We start from the raw sequence: 11,249 nt of genomic DNA on the forward strand, positions 1-11,249 counted from the left end.
CTGATGTTGGCTAACACTTCCCCTATCCCTAACCTTAACCTTTTTAGCTAACACTTCACCTAACCTTAACGCTTTAGCGATCCCCTTCCCCTAACCCTAACCTTAACCCAACTCCTCAACTTAACCCCTAACCCCTAGCCTAGCTAAAGTCAGCCAGCTAGCTAACGTTAGCCACCTATTCGTAACATATTATACACTTTTCAAATGCAAAACATATAGTAAATGTTGCAAATTCGTTACATGTTGTATATTTAGAAATGCGTAACACATAATACACCTTTAGCTATCCCCTTCCCCTAACCCTAACCTCAACCCTTTAACCCAACTCCTAAACTTAACCCTAACCCCTAGCCTAGCTAATGTTAGCCAACTAACTAACATTAGCCACCTAGTTAGAATTAACATATCATACATTTTGCAAATTCGTAACATATAGTACTTTTTGCAAAATCGTAACATATTGTATATTTTGAAATTCGTAACACATAATACGGTTTGTAATTTGTAATATATCATAGGAAATGGGTGATGGACATCCACTAATTATTACATACCATACATATATTACGTATTACAAACCGTATTATGTGTTACTAAATGGAGTCCCTCGGATTTACGTACAGAATAATACGAAATGCTCTGAGACCAGGTTGCAGCCCAGTAGCAGAGGTTTGTGTGGTTACAACTGTTTAAGACAGCAGATGAAACAATGAGAAAATTAGACAGAGCATACTTTCTTACTAGGTTTCCCCCACTTCTATGCTCTGTAGTTGTTTTCCACTCTGCATTGGGTTTCTGTTTTGCTTTGTGTTATGACAACCCCAGAATATCATACAATAGCCATCTCTTGGTGATTTCTGGAAACGTCAGCAATCTACAAAACATACAAACACATTGTGTAGCTGATGTCAGTTTCCATTTGTGCTTGGACGTCACAGGAGGAAAGGATTAGTGTATCGGTCATTTAGATCCAGCCAGCTGTGTTTAAAAGCATCATTTTGAAGAGGATACTAAAGTGCACAGTGCCAAATCTCAACATTGCCTCTCTGAAGTGACTGAAAAATCACTAAGAGGTTGACTTTTCAGCAAACGGTCAGAACAGGGAAAGGGAAAAGGGATACCTAGTCAGTTGCACAACTGAATGCATTCAACTGAAATGTCTTCTGCATTTAACCCAACCCCTCTAAATCATTGTGGTAAGTAACACCCTTAGATTGAATGAGAGACCAGTGTCAGTAGCTAGAGAATGGGTGAAACGTGACCTAACAACACCTACAACTATCTTAACGGCATATCATATCTTATATATTATTTTGTTTCAGCCCCAGGAAGATCTAATGGGGATCCTTCATAAATACAAATTCCACCTAGCCAGAGAGGACGGATTGAGAGAAGTCAGGTACAATACTCAATCCGTCGGCTCTGGTTAGTGGTTATATTCCACCCTGAGCAAACATGGTAGAAGATATTCAACAGAAAGCAGTTGGCAGCACTGACCTAGTTTCTGTTCAATGCTATATTATCTGATTGGTGCAATAACCTATTGCTATCAAGATCATCTGTGACCCCACCCCTCTACATAGAAGCCCAGAAAGCCATGTTACTGGAAGATGCGTGTGTAACGGCTGTTGGGAGGAGAGGACCAAGGTGCAGCGTGGTACGTGTCCATATTTATTAATGGAACACTGAAATAACAAAAATAACAAAGAATAACGACCGAAACGGTTCTGGCTGGTGCAGACACACAACAGGAAACAACAACCCACAAAACACAGGTGGGATGAGGCTACCTAAATATGGTTCTCAATCAGAAACAACGATAGACAGCTGCCTCTGATTGAGAACCACACTCGGCCAAACACATAGAAATATAAAACATAGAACAAAAACATAGAATGCCCACCCCAACTCACGCCTTGACCAAAAATAGAGACATAACAAAGGAACTAAGGTCAGGGCGTGACAGCGTGTCAAACCTCATAGCTTCATTTTGCTCAATACCTCCACAAACAGTTGAGTTGTAAGCTGCAAAGTGATGTCAGCAAAACCACTAACATCTATCTTAGTTGTCAGTTAACACCCATCATCCTGCTACATGAAATGTTATGCAAGACAGACACAGCATTTGTTACAATGTCCGTTTGTGTAAACACAAAACTACTAGGTATTTCAACCATCGCATCAACTTGAACTGAGCTGCAATTCAAACTGTATGTATGAGGAAGCCATTTTTCTTGAAATGTTGTGTGATTTTATCAACATGGAGGTTTGTTGACTCAGATGAAGAGTACATGCGTTCTCAGGGGCGTCATCCATCTCAAAAATCTGAGGGTGCACAAAGTACGTGAAGATGGCTGGGGGTGGTTTGACAGTCCGGATGTTGGAGAATTTTGCATTTTTCAAACACTCGAAACAGCTTTTTCCTGCAATTCTATGTAAAAAAACAAGTCATTTTTTAATGCATATCTAAGCATGTCTCTTCAGCTATCTGTATCCTCCTGACTGGTGGTTATTTTTTTAAAGAAACAAAATATGCTTCTCTGTATCTCTGCTACAATCTAGGTAAAATATTGAAAGGAATGTGAGTCTTATTCAGTACATTTCATTTTTGCTTGCTTTTCTAAAGGTTGGGAGATTGAGAACCAATCTGGGCTAGCTTAAGCCAACTCCATAAAATTGCTACGTGGTTAGTAGTATTACAGATAAACTGTAATACTGATAAACTGTAATACTGTATTTTTTAAAAACAGGACAAATCTGAGGGGGCACGTGCCCCTGTGCCTATAGGCAGGACATCTCTGTCAGTTTACTTCTTCTGTTCAGCGATCATCAAAAAAAGTACAGTTAAGAAACATCTTGTGTTTTAGGCTAAATATACAGAAGGTCTGCAGTGAGAATAGAAGTGCTTCGTGTTTGGAATTGAGGCGACCAGCATTATGATGAATTTCACATCTAGTTAAATAAATAAAAAATCCTGTTTGCAATAAGCCCCTAAAGCAACAACAAAATAGGCAAAGAAATTACCTTTATGTCCTGAATAGAAAGTGTTATGTTTGTGGCGAATCCAACACATCAGTGAGCACTACTCTTCATATTTTCAAGCTGTATCATGTTATGGGTATGCTTATCATCGACAAGGACTAGGGTTTTGGGGGGATAAAAGAAACGGAACAGAGCTAAGCCAAAGCAAAATCCTAGAGGAAAACCCGGTTCAGTCTGCTTTCCGAACAGACACTGGGAGACAAATTCACCTTTCAGCAAGACAATAATCTAAAACACAAGGCAAAATATACACTGGAGTTGCTTACCAAGATGACATTGAATGTTCCTGAGTGGCCTAGTTACAGTTTGACTTAAATCGGCTTGAAAATCTATGGCAAGATTTGAAAAAAGCTGTCCAGCAATGATCATCAACCAACTTGACAGAGCTTGAAGATTTTTTAAAATAATCATGTGCAAGTATTGCACAATCCAGGTGTGCAAAGCTCTTAGAGACTTACCCAGAAGACTCAGGGGGTTGAACACTTACAGTTGAAGTCAGAAGTTTACATACACTTAGGTTGGAGTCATTAAAACTTGTTTTTCAACCACTCCACTAATTCCTTCAAACTCAGTGCCTCTTTGCTTGACATCATGGGGAAATCAAAAGAAATCAGCCAAGACCTCAGAAAAAAAAATTGTAGACCTCCACAAGTCTGGTTCATCCTTGGGAGCAATTTCCAAATACCTGAAGGTACCACATTCATCTGTACAAACAATAGTACACAAGTATAAATACCATGGGACCACGCAGCCGTCATACCGCTCAGGAAGGAGCGTTCTGTCTCCTAGAGAGGAACGCACTTTGGTGCGAAAAGTGCAAATAAGTCCCAGAATAACAGCAAAGGACCTTGTGAAGATGCTGGAGGAAACAGGTACAAAAGTATCTATATCCACAGTAAAACGAGTCCTATATCGACATAACCTGAAAGGCCGCTCTGCAAGGAAGAAGCCACTGCTCCAAAACCGCCATTAAAAAGCCAGACTACGGTTTGCAACTGCACATGGGGACAAAGTTTGTACTTTTTGGAGAAATGTCCTCTGGTCTGATGATACAAAAATAGAACTGTTTGGCCATAATGACCATCATTATGTTTGGAGGAAAAGGGGGAGGCTTGCAAGCCGAAGAACACCATCCCAACCGTGAAGCACGGGGGTGGCAGCATCATGTTGTGGGGGTGCTTTGCTGCAGCAGGGACTGGTGCACTTCACAAAATAGATGACATCATGAGGCAGTAAAATTATGTGGATATATTGAAGCAACATCTCAAGACATCAGTCAGGAAGTTAAAGCTTGGTCGCAAATGGGTTTTTCAAATGGACAATGACCCAAAGCCTACTTCCAAAGTTGTGGCAAAATGGCTTAAGGACAACAAAGGCAAGGTATTGGAGTGGCCATCACAAAGCCCTGACCTCAATCCTATAGAAAATTTGAGGGCCGAACTGAAAAAGCGTGTGCAAGCAAGGAGGCCTACAAACCCGACTCAGTTACACCAGCTCTGTCAGAAGGAATGGGACAAAATTCACCCAACTTATTGTGGGAAGCTTATGAAAGCTTCCCCGAAACGTTTGACCCAAGTTAAACAATTTAAAGGCAATGCTACCAAATACTAATTGAGTGTATGTAAACTTCTGACCCACTGGGAATGTGATGAAAGAAATAAAAGCAGAAATAAATAATTCTCTCTACTATTATTCTGACATTTTACATTCTTAAAATAAAGTGGTTATCCTAACTGACCTAAGACATGGAATTTTTACTAGGATTAAATGTCAGGAATTGGGAAAAATTTTGTTTAAATATATTTGGCTAAGGTTTATGTAAACTTCCGACTTCAACTATATGTAATCAATATATATTAGTGTTTTATTTTTTATGAATTCTTTACAAATGTTTCACTTTGACATTAGAGAATATTTTCTGTAGATCATTGATAAGAAAATTACACTTAAATCCATTTTAATCCTACCTTGTAACACAACAAAACGTGGACAAAGTCAAGGAGTGTGAATACTTTCTGAAGGCACCGTATAAGTGCCTGTTGGTACAATAAAGATGATTAAAAAATGAACTATCTCTCAAAACTAACAAAATATGGAAGTTTTCACAAAACCAGACAATAGTGCCAAAACCTCACAAAGGGTTAAGGAAATACACAGCCCTAATTACAGTTTCCACAGACATTCCTTTATACTGAATAAAAAGCATGGCATCTTGAGTAATTTTTGTATTTTCTAGCAAATTATTTTCCAAACTGATTAGGATCACTTTATTCATCATTTGTACACAGGGTTCAACCATTTACCTTTCACTTTGTTCTAACTCTTCCGAAAGAAACACATACATATACTGAATTGAATGCAACAAACATGTCTCTGTCACTAGCAAACACATTCATGGGTGGTAATTCCAACAATAACTATCAGACACTCTGGGATATATGCAGATATTTACCTACATTAGCATATATCCCAGTGTGCCTTTAGAGTGAATGTTGGAAATACCACCCATGACTGTGTTTGTTAGGGATAGAGATTAATTGATTGCGTTCACTTGCATGTGTAGTTTCTATCTTCAAAAAGATTTCCCACCTCTTTACATTGTTGTGTTACAAAGTGGGATTAACATGTATTGATTTTAATTTTTGGTAATGAGCTCCACCAAATAGTCTGTAATGTCAACGTGGAATAAAAATTCAAATGTTAGTAAAAAATATATGTGAAACTAAAAACACTAATATATCTTGATTATGTAACTATTCAACCCCCGAGTCAATACATGTTAGAGTCACCTTTAACAGCGATTACAGCTGTGAGTCTTTCTAGGTAAATTATTTGCACATCTGGATTGTACAATATTTGCACGTTATAATTGTACAATTCTTCAAGCTCTGTCAAGTTGGTTGTTGATCATTGCTACAGAGACATTTTCAAGTCTTGCCATAGATTTTCAAGCCGATCTAAGTCAAAACTGTAACTAGGCCACTCAAGAACATTCAATATTGTCTCAGTGAGCAACTCCAGTGTACAGTATATTTGGCCTGGTGTTGAAGGTTATTGTCTGTTGGAAAGCAGACAACCAGGTTTTCCTCTAGGATTGTGCCTATGCTTAGCACTATTCTGTTTCTTTCATTCATAAAAAGAAGCTCCCTAGTCCTTGCCAATGACAAGCATACCCATAACATGATGCAGCCACCACCATGCTTGAAAGTATGAAGCGTGATATGTGTTGGATTTGCCCCAAACATAATGCTTTACATTGAGGACATAAAGTTAAATTCTTTGCCACATGTTTTGCAGTTTTACTTTAGCTCCTCATTGCAAACTGGATGCATGATTGGAATATTTGTATTCTGTACAGGCTTCCTTATTTACACTCTGTCAATTAGGTTAGTATTGTGCAGTAACTACAATGTTGTTGATCCATCCTCAGTTTTCTCCTATCACAGCTACTAAACTCTGTACTTGTTTTGAAGTGACCATTGGCCTCATGGTGAAATCCCTGAGTGGTTTCCTTCCTCTTCAGCAATTGAGTTAGGCAGAAAGCCTGTATCTTTGTAGTGATTGTGTGTATTGATACACCATCCAAAGTGTAATTAATAAAGTTACCATGCTCAAAGGGATATGCAATGTGTGCTTTTTTTATTTACAGATAATTGTATGTGTGGGGTACAGAGATGAGGTAGTCATTCAAAACTCATTTTAAACACTATTATTGCACACAGAGTGAGCCCATGCAATTTATGTGACTTGTTAAGCATATTTTTAATCCTGAACTTATTTAAGCTTGCCATAACAAGGGGCTTGAATATTGACTCAAAACATTTTAGCTTTTCATTTATTATTAATTTGTATAAAAAAAAGAAAAACATTATTCCACATTGACATTATGGGGTATGCGTGTAGGCCAGTGACACAAAATCTACATTTAATCTACTTTAAATTCACGGTGTAACACAACAAAATGTGGAAAAAGTCAAGGGGTGTGAATAGTTTCTGAAGGCACTGTATGTTAATCAGCCCTCTGACACCATTTAAAATGTATTTCTCCAAGGCTAAAAGTAAGCAATACAAAAGCGTCTGCTAAATGGCATTTGTTATGGAATTATAAATCAATACAGAATAATTTAATAAACAATACTTTGTGGAATTAGAATTATGCATCCATATAAAAGGCATCCTTAAGGGATAGTTCACCCAAATTACAAAATTTCATAGACTTCATAAAGATGCACTATGCAGAAATCGCTCTGCCATTTCCTGGTTGCAAAAATTCTAATAGTTTGCTTAATTTCAGTTTATGTGACAAAACAAGCAAGTATAGTGTAGAGAATCATTGTACCATCTAAACCGCTGTTAAAAATATTTTCCGTAACCAAAAATATTGTATTTTCAGATGTTTGAAGCTGGTGTACAAAACTGAAAGTGAAAGACGCAAAAAGGACACTTAAGAACGTGAAGCATAGAAATAGCACACATCTTTATTTTACCCCAATTTCATGGTATCCAATTGGTAGTTACAGTCTTGTCTCATCACTGCAACTCCCATACAGACTTGGGAGAGGCATGGGTCCTCTGAAACACAACCCAACCAAGCTGCACTGCTTCTTGACACAATGCCCACTTAACCTGGAAGCCAGCCGCATCAAGGTGTCAGAGGAAACACCATACACCTAGCAACCATGTCAGCATGCGCTGCGCCCAGCCCACCACAGGAGTCCCTAGTGCGCGATGGTACAAGGACATCCCTGCCGGCCAAACACTTCCCTAACCCAGTCTATGCTGGGCCAATTGTGTGCCACCACATGGGTATCCCAGTCACAGCCAGCTGTGACAGAGCCTGGACTCAAACCCAGAATCTCTAGTGGCACAGCTAGCACTGCGATGCCTTAGACCACTGCGCCACTCGGGAGTACCCCACATAGAACATATCTACCGTTTCTTAGACTTGCTTTCAATGACAATGACAGATCAATAACACACATTTCCATGTGAATTTGGTCAGGTCTGCCAAAAAGTTACATATTGCAGCTTTAAGGGTAAGGTAATTTTGGTGAACTATCACTTTAATTGGAACAAAATAACCTAAATGGAAATATATTGCATGTCAACTTCTCATAAGACAACATACAAAACATGCTGCATACAAAGTAATGTATATAATTATAATTATATGATTTAAAACTAAGTTTGCATTAAATTTCAATTCGAAATGCATTAACTCAGTAACTTTCACAATTGCACAATTATAATACAATTCAAGGATGGAATTCCATTCCAAGGATGCTTTTCTTTTCTAATTCAAATTGAATTCTAACACAGACAGTCTAAATTCCAATTCAATTCAAATTAAATTCCAAGGATGTATTTCTTCTTCAATTCCAATTCAATTAATATTCAGACTCTCTAAATTCCAATTCAATTCCAAAGGTGGTTCATGATCAATTCCAATTCAGACAGTCTACATTCCAATTCAAATCCAACTCCATTTCAGGGATAATTTTCTTTTACAATTCCTATTCAATTCTAATTATGTTTTTTGAAGATCGCTACAACTCCAATTCAACTCTCCAACTCCTGCTTGAATTCCAGAATGGATTTTGGAATTTGAAATTAATATGGAATTGACCCCAACCCTGATATCTACATTGTAAAGACTATGTAGACAACTAAAATATGGACCCACATATTCCATCTTGAAAAACTGGCACTTCAAAATAGTGTAATAATATGACAGTTACTTGCATGAAAACAACTCAAGATGTCAAACAGACCAGACTGATTTAAATTTGAGAGAAATGCAATCTATGTCAAAGTCTTCCAACATTCAGTCAAAAGAAATTCTGCCTACATCCTTCACCATACACATGAAAGTTCAAATACACCTGACCTTCTGAAATAGGTTTTCCCCCTGGTCACTCCTTCCCTTTCTCATTGGAAAGTATTGAGAGAGATATTTCACAAGTGATTTTGCTTCTCTCTCTGTAATAGTGTCTGCAATCATTGGTTGTCATCTCAGCAGGAATTTCAGCTGCCAGGGACTTTCTGAACACCAATAGGGAGAAATAACTACTCGACTGGCCTTCCTGGCGGAATTAGAGGCTAACCAAGTCCTTCTAGCCTGGCCCCTGAGTCATACATCAGCCTATATTTAGTTAATAGTCAACCCTAGTTGGAAAGATAAAACACACAAGAACTGGCACGAGCCAGAATGGCTCATAGGAGCAGATCTCCTGTTTCTGCATGAGGCAGCTTGATGTACAAGTACACCCCCTGGACAAGATGCTAGTCTATCGCAGAGCCTTACCCCAATCTCTCTTCTTAATTCTGAGTGCCAAGCAGAGACGCATCGGCTCCCATTTTATGACTCTGGTATGACTCGGCTGGAGATTGAACTCCCATCCTTCCAATCTCAGAGCAGACACTCTAACCACACTCTACCGTGGAAACGGTGTAATGGTGTGGGGAATGTTTACCTGGCACACGTTAGGTCCCTTGATACAAATTGAGCAACGTTTGAACGCCACACCTTGTAGAATCCATGCCTCGAAGAATTCAGGCTGTTCTGTAGGAAAAGGGGGGTCCGACCCAATACTAGGTGGGTGTACCTAATAAACTGGCCACTCTTTGCAATTCTGTCCTCTTTTAATCTGATATTAATACTATGTATCACTCAGGAAAACTTGACAACACAGACATACTCGTGTACGTAATCTGACATGTCTATGGAAAGTACATGATTTTCACATTGATGGTATCTGACATTTAGATAAAGACAGAAAAATGATTTGCTTAAGCCTGATGTAGAGAATATAACGAACATGATTGACATTGACAAATGAGGAGATGATCCTATTGTTAGTAGAGGTACTCTTTCGGTACTTACTGTGTACGCAAGCAGCATTGGAAGACAACGGTTAGTTATATAGTTTCTTCAGTGGATCAAGTGGATCCCAACAATAACAGAAATGGAACTCACCTTTGATACCTGTGTAATCCTTTTTCACGTATCGATAGAATAATAACAGGTTATAGGACGTCAATTATGTCTAGTTTTCTCTCTAATAACACTCAACAAACACCACAACTCATGAAGGGTTGGGTGTGTGGAGTTGGACTGTATCTGACTCAACAACTGTTACTTGAGTTTCCTGGTCTATGCGGAAGTTCAGGTCTAGACCTGTCAGTGCATTCCATCCAGAGCAGAGCAGAGCTGAACACTTTTACAACACTGAGCTCTGGGCAGTGCCAAAGTTCGCATATCCACTTGCTTAACTGTAAAGTAATGGTGAGTATGTACATTACTGATAGGCGTGATTTAGCATTAAAAGTTAGAGAATAGTCTCTTTTATTTTTCGTGTAGTGCAGATCTCAATTTGAAAACAGCGCGTGTCAATGAGAAACTTGAGGTTCATTCATGTTGATACTGGGAAAGGAGTGTCTGGAGAGGGGAATAGAAAGAGAGAAGGTAGAAGCATTGCAGCGATTGTTGAGGTGTTTAGGTTCAGAGATAATTTTCTCCTTTGAAAGTGATTAACAGATGAGTGGGTGTATGCTATGACACGTCAACCTTAGGGTTTATAATGGGGAGTTGCCTTTGGCTCAATTTGACCAGAATGCTATATTACATGGTGCCAACGGAGCCAAATGATGTAGAAAACATTTAAAGTAACTGTGCAGTGCTTCCAGATTTATTTTAAATATGACCTATAATTAATTACAATATGAGTAAAATACTTTACCTATTTAAAAATCGTATTTAAATATGCTGAAAAAGCAGATTTTCCTTGTCGCAATGGTGTGGGCATACCCCAACAAATATTGATGCGAGTAGACCGTTGTTTGGCCAGTTTAGCCAATGTGGCAGGATGACATCGTTCTCTATGAGGAAATAGCAAGCATTTTTTAAACCTCTTAAGGATCTGCCCCTTTTTTGTAAATTTTTGCCTAAAATTACATACTCAAATCTAACTGCCTGTAGCTCAGGCCCTGAAGCAAGGATATGCATATTCATGGTACCATTTGAAAGGAAACACTTTGAAGTTTGTGGAAATGTGAAAGGAATGTAGGAGAATAAAACACAATAGATCTGGTAAAAGATAACACAAAGAAAAAAACAGCTGTTCTTTTGTATCTTTTTGTACCATCATCTTTGAAATGCAAGAGAAAGGCCATAATGTATGATTCCAGCCCAGGTGCAATTTAGATTT

General features: G+C 38.5%; 1 protein-coding gene across 1 annotated transcript in view; it reads right to left on the reverse strand.

The window, feature by feature from the left end:
• The window catches only part of apbb1ip (amyloid beta (A4) precursor protein-binding, family B, member 1 interacting protein), a 30,722-nt gene extending 20,561 nt beyond the window's left edge, over positions 1-10,161 (reverse strand). Inside the window, exon 1 of the mRNA XM_071331158.1 lies at positions 10,019-10,161. The gene's annotated coding sequence lies outside the window, so the exon portion shown is untranslated. The remainder of the gene's footprint in view (positions 1-10,018) is intronic.
• Positions 10,162-11,249: the final 1,088 nt, after the last annotated feature.

Source organism: Salvelinus alpinus, chromosome 10 (assembly GCF_045679555.1).
Source record: "Salvelinus alpinus chromosome 10, SLU_Salpinus.1, whole genome shotgun sequence".
In the NCBI taxonomy this organism is placed as follows: Eukaryota; Metazoa; Chordata; class Actinopteri; order Salmoniformes; family Salmonidae; genus Salvelinus; species Salvelinus alpinus.